The sequence below is a fragment of the Sturnus vulgaris genome, chromosome 3 (assembly GCF_052056855.1).
Source record: "Sturnus vulgaris isolate bStuVul1 chromosome 3, bStuVul1.hap1, whole genome shotgun sequence".
Lineage (NCBI taxonomy): Eukaryota > Metazoa > Chordata > Aves > Passeriformes > Sturnidae > Sturnus > Sturnus vulgaris.
The window spans coordinates 10,145,094-10,155,439 of NC_142245.1; the positions used below are offsets into that span (position 1 = coordinate 10,145,094).

Here is a 10,346-nt window from a genome sequence, read left to right on the forward strand (position 1 = left end):
TTGGCTAATTAGGTGCTTTTTCTCATCTGCTCAATGAAGCTGGTGGAGCAAACTGGCTACCGCTAAGCACTTGGCTCTTAAAGTTTAAGCTTATTTCTAGTGGACATCTATTGATGAAGATGCAGGGTTTAAGCAGATTTGTATGTGGGGTTCTGGCCTGTATGGCTCGGTGGTTAATCATATCAAGGAGGGCTTTGAGCTGTGAGGCTGTTGGGGAGGAGAAAAAAGATGCGGATAAAGAAAAGGACTTAAATCACAGGTTTTATCCAGTGCAAAATAAAGTTCTGCCTTAAATATCCCTGTGTGAGGGCCTGTTCCAATTCCAGTTACTCGGGAGGTTGGAGCAACTAGGTTGACTGTGAGTGTGTCACCGGTGTCCCTGCGAGGCAGCTGGCACTCAGCGGAGCCGCGCTCCCGGCGCAGTGGGGACAGTGCTGCCCGCCAGCTGGCCACTTGGCTGAATGAAAGATGGGCAAGGGGGCTGGGGCCGCGGCTGGAGCTGTCTGACTTCCAATCTCTCCTATAAATATTTAGCTGATCCAGTCAGCACAAAAGGAGACAGGCTCTGAGCAAGAAGAGGGCTCTGAATCCATTATTTTGGGATGTTTTCTGCCATATCCTGTAGGGAATGAGTCCTGTGGTAGTACTGCCTGTTATATCTGAGGATGGCTTGGCAGGTTTCAGAGCCAGCCTTATTTATAGAGCTGTTCCGCCTCTGGATCCATCACAACATCCTTCCATTGGGTCTGTGCATGGTGGAAAACAGTAGTAAAGCAATGGTGGGGCAGGAGCAATCCTATGAAATATGGGCATAGTTTGATCTACACTGTGCAGCTCTGCTCCCTGGTTGTGTACTGTTTCCATTAGTGCCTGTGTGTTTTCCTGGCATGAGTGCCAGTGGCTGATAGCTTGCAGAAGCTGAGTTTTAAATGTGCCTGTTGACCTATTCCCAGAGGAAAGGCTTGAGTAATACCATCCTCGCTGGGCTGAAGCAGGGCTCTGCAGCACTGATGGCAGGCATTTGAGGGCTGGTAGCTGCAATATGGGCTCATGGCCCCTTGGCTAAAGGTAAATATTACCCCCTGTGATTTGCCTTATTTCCAGGGACCATTTCAGCTTTCATTTCATTGTGTGTATTCAGTTTTGATCTGCTAAGTGTGGACCCAAACCCAAGTCTAGTCTCTTGAAATACTTGATACTGCAATGCCTAAAATGAATAAAGTGATTTTCTCTGCAGTAGCAATGGTGGAAAAGAGAAGCACAGAAAGACCCATATTTAATTGCAACTTCTCTTTTGTGATTTGTCTCCACCAAGCTACACTGAAGCATCAGCTGCCTCTGTCCTGTCCCTAGGCAGAAGTGTGAATTTTCCCCTTGCTTCCACAAATACTAGTCAAGTGCACCGAGGAATGGTGGTTTTATTTATCGTATTCAAGGAGCCACAATTGGATGTTTCACAATAAACTGGGCTCAGCCTGTGATTTACAATAATGGGGAAGAGCACTCTGCTGGCATGGCCCTGTGTTGCCAAGTCTTGTGATGGTTGCAATGATTTTTCCTTACTGCCACAGAGCCTGGAGCAAAGTGTTCATAAGCATTTCAGCTTGCTTTTTTTTTTTTTTTTTTTTTTTTTTTTTTGTTGGTAGTGGCATTGGAAGGCTTTGTTTTCTTGTATTAAGAGCAGCCTTCCATCCCTTAGGGCAGAACAAAAGAGCTTGGAAGCATGTTCTCAGTGTCTTCACAAAGACTCAAAAAGCAGTAAGAATTTTTTTTTTTTTTTAAAGGAACCCCCAGTTTGTTTTCCCACGATTGGTTTAAGTCACTCTGGCATGAGTTCATATCCTTTCTTGCCTGATTCATGGAGACTGGAGAAGGGCAGCAGCAGCAGAAGCAGCAGCAGCTACCTCGACAGGGCAAGAGGTAGGGTGACACTACCAGCTCAGGTCTGCAGGGGAGTTTGGAGCTAATAGGGTAGACATACACCTTTTGTTGCTGCTATTCCTATCTTTAAATCTCATTATTACTTATATTTTTAGGGTTTATATCCATTTTTATCCAACCTGGTAGGAGAGGGCTAAAGGAACCTGAAGCGTAAATGTAGCTCAAAATATTGAAATCAATCTTGTGGTGGTCTTATTTCAGTTCTTTTCAAAACTCTCACTTCCAGCGACTCCTGGCTGTGGCACAGGCCACCTTCTCATTTGTAGCCTGCCACTTTCCCCCTCCTCTTCTTTTGGTGCTAGAAATCACATTCAACTAAATCCTTCAGAGAAACACAGGAGGCAAATTGAAAGTGACTGGGAATAAAATAGACTTTGCCATGCGGAGGGATTTGAGGTGTTATACTGTAGGGGAGGGCTGTGGGTGAAGTGACTGAATCCAGAAACATATGGAGAATGGAAAGGTCTGTGGGTGATCGTAACATCAAAAACATGAAATGAAGTCAGCTGCCGTGGTAGAGATGCAAGTTCAGGGACCCTCCTGCAAAGAAATTAAGGAAAATACAAGTGGGAATGAGAAACATTTTTCTGGCTTTCACAGCTATTCATATGGCAAGAAACCTCTCTTTGGGCTCTGGTTTTAAATTGTTTGTGATTTTTCACTGATGCTATAGCCTTAAATCATGGTAATATTCCTGAACATAGAAAAGATAACTTGGGGGACTCTAGTTTCAGTGACAGGAGAATTAAATACTACTTTCGATGTAGCTGCAGCCAAAATCCTGCCTTTTTTTCCTCCCATCCTGAGCACTGTTTCATTAGGCAAACCCAACATTAACAGCAGCTCCTTGCCTTGCCAGGTGGGCCAAAGAGTTAAACCAAAACAAAGTTGGCAGTTAACTTTTATCCACTTACATCAAATTAGGAGAACTCTTGGCTCTTCGTGTGCTCTTATTTGCTGCAAAGAATGAGAGTTTGGGAAATCTAAAATCCCCAAGTGCCACAAAAATGTTAGATTTGGGTCTGATTCCCTTCAAAGAGATCACTCATCTCGTTTCCCACTTAGCCATCAAAAATGAAGTGGCCCAATTTCCAGAACCACTTGGCAGCCAGCAGCTCCCTTTGAGATTTTTCTCCTGTGTGCTCAGACCGTGGAGCAAGAAGAGCTACTGTCCCTTCTGTGGTGCAGAGGAGAAAAATTTTGGCCACTTCATTAAGGTGCTTTAAATGGGCTTAGAAGTAATTTACAACCCTAGCTCTGGCCGCCATGATTGGTTGTCACTTCTCATCATACCCTCCAGATCTTCAGGGGAAGTTTACACGGCAATTCAGCTTCAGCACGGAGCTGCTACATTACGGGTGAAGAGTCCCGTTAGGACACTGGATTGTTTTACTGGGGAAAGCAGAAACCAAGATGCTTCAGAGGGAGGAGGGAGAAATAGGTTTTCCAAAGAAGATCAAAGGGAGCAAGAGGAGGGGACTGATTTTCGGAGAGAAATCAGGGCTCATCTCACTGCCTCTGTACTATAAATCAAGGCTTATTTTCAAGACCCATGGCACAATTTTTCCCGTAACAGGATGGGGGGAGTGTGGGGAGGAGGACTTGGTTAAATTGTAAATGAGTATTTCTTCAACGCTCCAAGGAAATATGTTCTTTACGCGTAGAGCCTATACATTATTTTCATGTAGTTACGGGGCCTCACATTTCCTGGAACTATCAACCAGGCCTTAATTCTCCTCACAAGACATCCCTTTAAAATTGTGAAGCTCTCTTAATCAACCTCTGTATCAGTGGCAAATTTGCAGTATGACCTAATTTGAAAGACGTCTTGAAGTGCTGACTCAAAGGGTTGGTGAATAAAAGCCAGTCATTGCCGCTGTGACACTAATGTGATGCAAAACAAAATCGAGTTGCATCAGCTGAACATTAGTTTGCAAAAAATATTAGTGATTGAAACCACTTGCTGGTCATCTTTTATTTATACTTATGAAATTTATACTTCTTGGGGTATGAAATGGCTCTAAAACAAACTTCTGGAGGAGAAGCACGAAGAGACTCTTAAATGGTGAAAAATCCCAGTCAGATCTATACATCTAAGCTGCATCATTTGCACTTCATAATCTCCTCTCTTTTACAGAGCAGGAGGCAGACACATTATTTTAGAACTTTTATTAAAATATTTATACAGCAACAGATGAAAATTCTCATACTAATATGCATTTTTCGATTACTTTCCAAGCCTTTATCTTTTTTTTCCTTCTCTAATTGAAACACAGATGATACTCCTTCATTCTCCGGATAAGTAACTGTCTCAAAATGACTAGCAGTTACTTTGGGACTCAAAGAAATAAAAAGGAAAGAAGGGATTTGGGCCAGAAAGTTTATGGGGGAAAAAAATCCCACACAAAGCAAGAAAACCCTATTCCACCATTGTTTTATTTAACGTCTTCAAAAAGAAAAAGTGAGTATAAATTATTGAAGGTGTTTCTGCTGTGATTTTACGGGAACATTGTTTCAAGTCTTTTTTTAAATTTTTTTTCCCCTTTAGCTTCTCTTTTTCATGCTTTCTTAAGGAAACTTACTTGAGCTAGAACAACCTGGCCAGTTTCTTTACCGGTTTGTCAAACATTGGCAGCTAATTTACACTTTTGAGGGTTACTGAAGAATCAGGGGTTTAGGGATGAATCAACTCAGCAGAACTATTTTTCCCTGCACTTTAAAAAAAATATTTTACTTTTAAATTGAAATATCAATAATGCAAATCATCTAATATGTGCTGATAAAATGTCTGACTTTCCACTGAAGTATCTGAAAACCAGATACATACAGACACACAGAATAAGGGAGACAAGCCATTAATTTAAAATTTAGAGAACCAATAAGTTTTTGATAGCAATGGGTTACTGTGCTAATGATTATTTAACTTGCTTCATGTAGGGTTAAGTGTGCATGTCTATGTAAAGTGCAGCGCCTTATTGAAGTGAGACAATTTTTCCTCTGAAATGTTATATTCAAAGCAGGGGGAGGAAGGCACTCAGATTATAAAAAACCAGCTACTATATGATGGCAAATTTCATGCATTTAGGAAGCAGAAGCCACTACAGTTACAGAAGTAAATTTTGGTACTGCAGGACAAAAATGCTGAACAACCATACAAAAACCCAAAATATTTCTGTTTCTTCTCTGCTTCTTCTTAGAAGCTATTTTAGTATGGCTGTATTTATTGACGGGTGTAAGCACAGAACAGGGAGCATGGCTGGATGTTTTACCTTGCTGGTTATTCTCCTAATTATTCTCATCCTTTCTCTTGGTTTGCCTTAATTTTATATATTTTTTTTTTAATTTTCTTTTCTTTTACTTATTATCAAGGCAGGTATTACCACAATAAGATACAGTGGGATCTGGGGTTTGCTTGTGTCTTTTTGAGCTTGAAGGGACATCTTACTATAGACATATAATTCAATACTGTACATATTATTCAAGAAAACTCTGATCATTCTTTTTCAATGCCATTTCTAAGTTTAAAAAAAGCTAAAAGTAGCAATAACTACTGCTATTTGATAGCCTGTAAATTATTTACAGATTTTTTTTACTCCCGCACTCTTCAAGTACAGTATGCTTGTGTTTTTTATGTTGTTTATTTTGTCTTTCCAAAGGGATTGCACTTGCTAACCTCCCAATTTTGGGTTGTTTATTCTTTATGTGGCTGACTCCTTAAGAGTGCTGCCATTTGTGAGTATTTTGTATCCTTCAGCCCTCCTAGGAAGTGGTAGGTAGGAATGCTCTAAACCCTCTAGTAGTTTCCTATGGGGAGAGGATGGCAAAGTAACGGCTAATGATCTGGAAGTTAGCTGGAATTCAGAGACAAATACTAAACATAATATATCTATCTACCTCTATATATATAAAAGAGGTTTTTTTTCCTAAAAAAGAAGAAAAAAAAAAGAGCAATGAAAATTTATGACCTTAACATTCCTTCAGGGTCAAGCAATTTATCAAATTCTCTCACTTTCTGGTTTCAATTACACAGCTATTGTGGAAGGAACTTATTTTAGCAGGTTCATTTGCCTCAGTAGGGAATACAGGACTTTGGCCTAATGCTTCACCTTTAGTGCAGGCCATTTGAGCCTTAGAATAAATACTAATCATCACTCTTACGAAAAAAAAAAAAGGTAAAAAAAAAAAATCTGCATCGGTATGGCCTATTGGAATGGGGTTTCTGTCAAGGTAAACGGTTGTCGGCAATGACTGTGGTAGAGTGGCGATAAATCCCATTTTATTGCTGAAAAATTCCAGCTTCTCTCCATGCCTGACAGCTCCCCACATTCTCGTACCCATTTGGGTAATTTCTCTACTATGTCCATCTGGTTCTTATTACCTCTCAACCTGCCAGTGTCTGATCCAAAAAAAGTGCAGGTCAAAAACAGGGGAAAGAAACCAAGGTGATGGACAAAACAGAAAGAGAGTGATTGAGCGACCAAGTCACGCTTCCTGTTCCTCCCTCCCCAGCCAAGAAAATATGGGTTTGAGTGGTATAAACAAATTTAAGGGAGGTTATTAGCTTAATTATGAGGTTGCTGTCAATGTCCTTAAAATACCAAATTTAGTAAGTATTAATCCATATGCTCCAAGCTTTGGTATTGCCACCAAATATTTGCCCAGGACACTGATGACATCTGCCTAAGTAAAGCCTTTCTGGAGAAATGGGAAAAGCCAAAACTTCAAATCCTTAAATCTAGGAGTCCTGGTGTGACCATTTCATCTGCAGCCTTTTTCACTGTGTCCTTGGCATTAAGGAGAACAAAACTTGTCTCCAAAAGTTCATTTGGGGGTTGCAAATTGTTTTAGGAGGGCATCAGAAGTATAATTAAATTGCAATTTGAAAAAAAACCCCGACCCAAAGTAAAACTTAGGCCAGCTTCTTGATAGAAAATTGAAACAAAAGGAAAGTCTTTATTTCCATGCAAGTTTTGTGAATACTGCTGAACTCAGAAAGTCCTCAAATCCCCCTACAATAAGTAGAAGGAAAATTGATAACTTTTAAAAATTTAAAAATCAAACAAATTAGCCAACAACAACTGAATTGTCAATATGTCAAAACAAAAACCCATGGGAGCACTTGGTTTCCTCCCAGTTAAAACTATTTCGTGTGGCATTTGTCAAGGACCCCCTAGTGCTATCAGGAGACATCCCCTGATTCACTTTCAATCTCTTCCTTCAAGTGAGCCCAACAAATTTAATTGCAATTTCTGTATTTAGTCTACCTGAAAAAACCTCATTTCCCACCCAAAGTGTTGCTCACTGTACCTTTTTTCCCCATAGATTATCACTACTCAGGTCCTGTGGTCTCATGTTAGCTTACACAGCCTCTTCCTGCATTCCCAGAAGAAGCAAGGGAAATTAAACCCAACTTTTTGGAGCTAAAAAGTCCTAAAAATCTGACTGAATTCTGAACAGCAGAAATTTCAGAGTGTTCCCTACTGTCTGCTCAGTGGTCCCTAGGGAGAAGGGCTCTTGAGCATCCCACACTAGGTGTCTCATACAAGGTAGGAATTGCTGACAGGTGTAATGGCCTGATCTAGCACCAAAGGGCTGGAAATTGTGGGAGATACTAGGAATTCTGTTCCCACGGCTTGTACAAACCTTTTGGCTCTCAGAAGCTCAAGATGGGGCTCCAACAGGGAAATAAGACACAGGGGTACAGTTTTCAGAGGAACTGGAGGAAGATGTTGCCATTGAACAAGGAGATAGGACAGAGAATGAGTAGGAAAGAAAAGGTGGGGTGAGCTCAAGATCTTGCTCCAGATTGGGTGACCTAAAAACACCATGTGCAAAATGTGACATCCAGCTCACCACCTGTCCTTGCAATTTCTCCCTCTGATGCTGGTGCATCCATTTAAAATAGGCATTTGGAGGAGATTGCTTTGGTGGGAAAAGTCTTCCTCTCTGTTACCTTTTGGTGTCAGTAATGGCACTGAGAAATCTGACTGCCTATGCTTAGGATTTGCTTGCATTTGTCATGGATTATAGAATTAGATTTTTTTAAAGTATTATTTTCTGTGTGTCTTTTTCTTTGTTCAGTTATGGGGGGCATGCTATGCAGATTTAGATGCCAAAATATAGGAGTGTGGTTTGAGACATCTACAAAAATCTTGGCTTGAAGAACTGCTCAGCCACATTGCTTGATTTGCCTGTGAAGCCTTTGAATACAAAAGAAGCTGATATGAGGGAAAGCCCCAACTTCTACAATTAAAATATGTCAGCATGAGAATGGTTAATGGTGAGTATTATAGCTTCAAAAGAGCTCATTGGCTACCCCTAAAGGATGCCCTGCAATTGCTAAACTCATCAGATGCAACTACCCTTCCTCAGCTAGCCTTTACATTTGTCTGACTAACAGTAAAAAAATGCTATAATAAATCGGTAACATATGTTGTCAGACAAGAATAAGTGATATAAATAAAGAGTCAAGAGACATAGCCCCTCAAGAACAATGTGTAAAGATTTAAACTTCCAATGTATTAGTTAAGCTAGGAACATTTTAGGAGGAACTTGAAAGTGGTGTACTGTTTGTTTATATCATTCCTTCTCTTTTGCCCCCCCTCCTCTTTTTTCTTCTCTTCAGATTGCATTTTAAATCAAAATGTTCTCCATGACTGACTGCTTTGCAGCACTAGGGTAAGTCCCATTTTTCCACAGCTTAAACAAAAAATATGCCTAAGAAATCTATGCCAGAAAGGCATTTTGCTGGGTTTTGGTTTAGGAAATAAGCACAATGTTGTTGGGAAGACATTCCTTTTTTTTTTTTTTTTTCCTTTTTCTTCTATTTATTTTTTTAAATCCAAATGTAGAAAGCTGTGTATGTGCAAACATAGCTACTATCAAGAAAGCAAATTCACTGTAAAGGTGACAACTCTCCAAACTAGTAATACATTAACAGCTGCAGCATTAAAAAGAAAATATAAAACCAAATATGCTTTGAGACTTGGCTGGATGCTTTATTTATCTTTTACTTTTATTGAGACATCCTTTGAAAAATGACATAAAATAAATAGTTTTACAAAGCAACAACATAATCAATCTCTAAATGAGAAGATAAATCAAGGATTTCATTAACTGCTGGTAGCCAGTTTAAATTGTAGTCTTGTCCATAACGTCTATCTATCTATGTATGTCCAAGTTATATTAAAAACCTTTAAATGGCTTTGTAATATCAGCTACATCTAGCTATTATAATAATTAATGATACTGTTTTATAAATCAATATATGTATTCTTGATAAATTCATATCCAGTTAATGGTGTAATTTAAATAAAAAATTAATGTAATAAAGGACACACTGGAATAGGCAGGAAATCTTTAAAGGTTAAGAGGCAAATTTGTCTAAATTCTTTTCTTTGTACCTATTTTTTGAGAAAGCCTCCATTGAAATGCAGCTGATAGCAGGCTGGCTCTCCGGATCGCGCTCTCGCCATTAGTTTTGTTTTAACAGCACCCGATGACTTTTTGCAGCCAGAGGAAAAGGGAAAGCCCCTTCAGCAGTAGGAATACTTTCCTCCCTGGTTTCTCATCCTGCTGCAAAACTGCAAACAAAAACAAAAGCAAAAAGAAAGAAAGTAAAAAAAAAAACCAAAACAACAAACCACAACTCTAGCATTTGGCCAGAAGCAGAAATGGTAAAAAATGCTTTTTTTTTACCATTCCCTATCGATTCCATATTTGTACTATCACAAAAATATTTTGCTTGTTCTATACAGTGTCATTAAGAAAGGTAAAATATGAACATTTTATTGCAGGCATGAAGTGCGTTCAGAGGAGCCTGGAAACCCTGCAGACTGTTCAGTGTAATAAAAAGCTGTTCTTTATCTCTTGTTTTAAATACAGTTAATCCTGTTTATTCAGCAAACACATTTAAGAGCAACTTTGAGGGAAAAAAAACAAACAGAAAATGCTGGAAATTGCCTTTTTCTATCTGCAGTGGTAAGAAACCGTGGCTCTGTTCCTTTGCTTTTATTTATAGTCAGTAACCACAAAATGTATCTCTAACAATAACAGGGATTTTAATAGGCAATATTAATTGTTCTTCCCTTAACTTTTGATCTGAAATGTTTCAAACAAAAGCCCGTTGCCTGTTTATATGCTGAATTTGTTTGAAGAATATCTTTCTGAAATGATTCCAAACATTACACTTTGTCATTCAGACTGACATGGGACAGAAATGTCATTTTAATCCATTGAGTGATTTTTTCTTTTGCCTTTCTTTGGGGGGGCAGTTTTTTTCTCAACATTGCTTTGCCCTATTTAGAGCAGCAGTGATCTGCGCAGTTTCTTTTGACACTGATAGGTATTTCAAACCCCTTACACTGAGGGGAGGGAGAAAAAGGAATTTGCTGCCAGTCACAGCG

General features: G+C 39.4%; 1 protein-coding gene and 1 long non-coding RNA gene across 10 annotated transcripts in view; one reads left to right on the forward strand and one right to left on the reverse strand.

Moving 5' to 3' along the window:
- The first annotated feature begins 1,817 nt into the window (after positions 1-1,817).
- The window catches only part of LOC106861045 (uncharacterized), a 17,060-nt gene continuing 8,531 nt past the window's right edge, over positions 1,818-10,346 (forward strand). The window contains exons 1-5 of one of the 2 annotated variants that reach the window (XR_015802144.1): positions 1,818-1,920; positions 4,218-4,402; positions 8,023-8,221; positions 8,567-8,619; positions 9,826-9,921. This is a non-coding gene — a long non-coding RNA (uncharacterized LOC106861045). Of the gene's footprint in view, positions 1,921-4,217; positions 4,403-7,834; positions 8,222-8,566; positions 8,620-9,825; positions 9,922-10,346 lie in introns of those variants that run through there. The other variant, XR_015802142.1, reaches the window with a different exon arrangement.
- Positions 8,914-10,346, reverse strand: part of LOC148224178 (uncharacterized) — a 470,521-nt gene continuing 469,088 nt past the window's right edge. For all 8 annotated transcript variants that reach the window (XR_015802136.1, XR_015802134.1, XR_015802137.1 and 5 more), the window contains one exon: positions 8,914-9,524. The gene's annotated coding sequence lies outside the window, so the exon portion shown is untranslated. The remainder of the gene's footprint in view (positions 9,525-10,346) is intronic.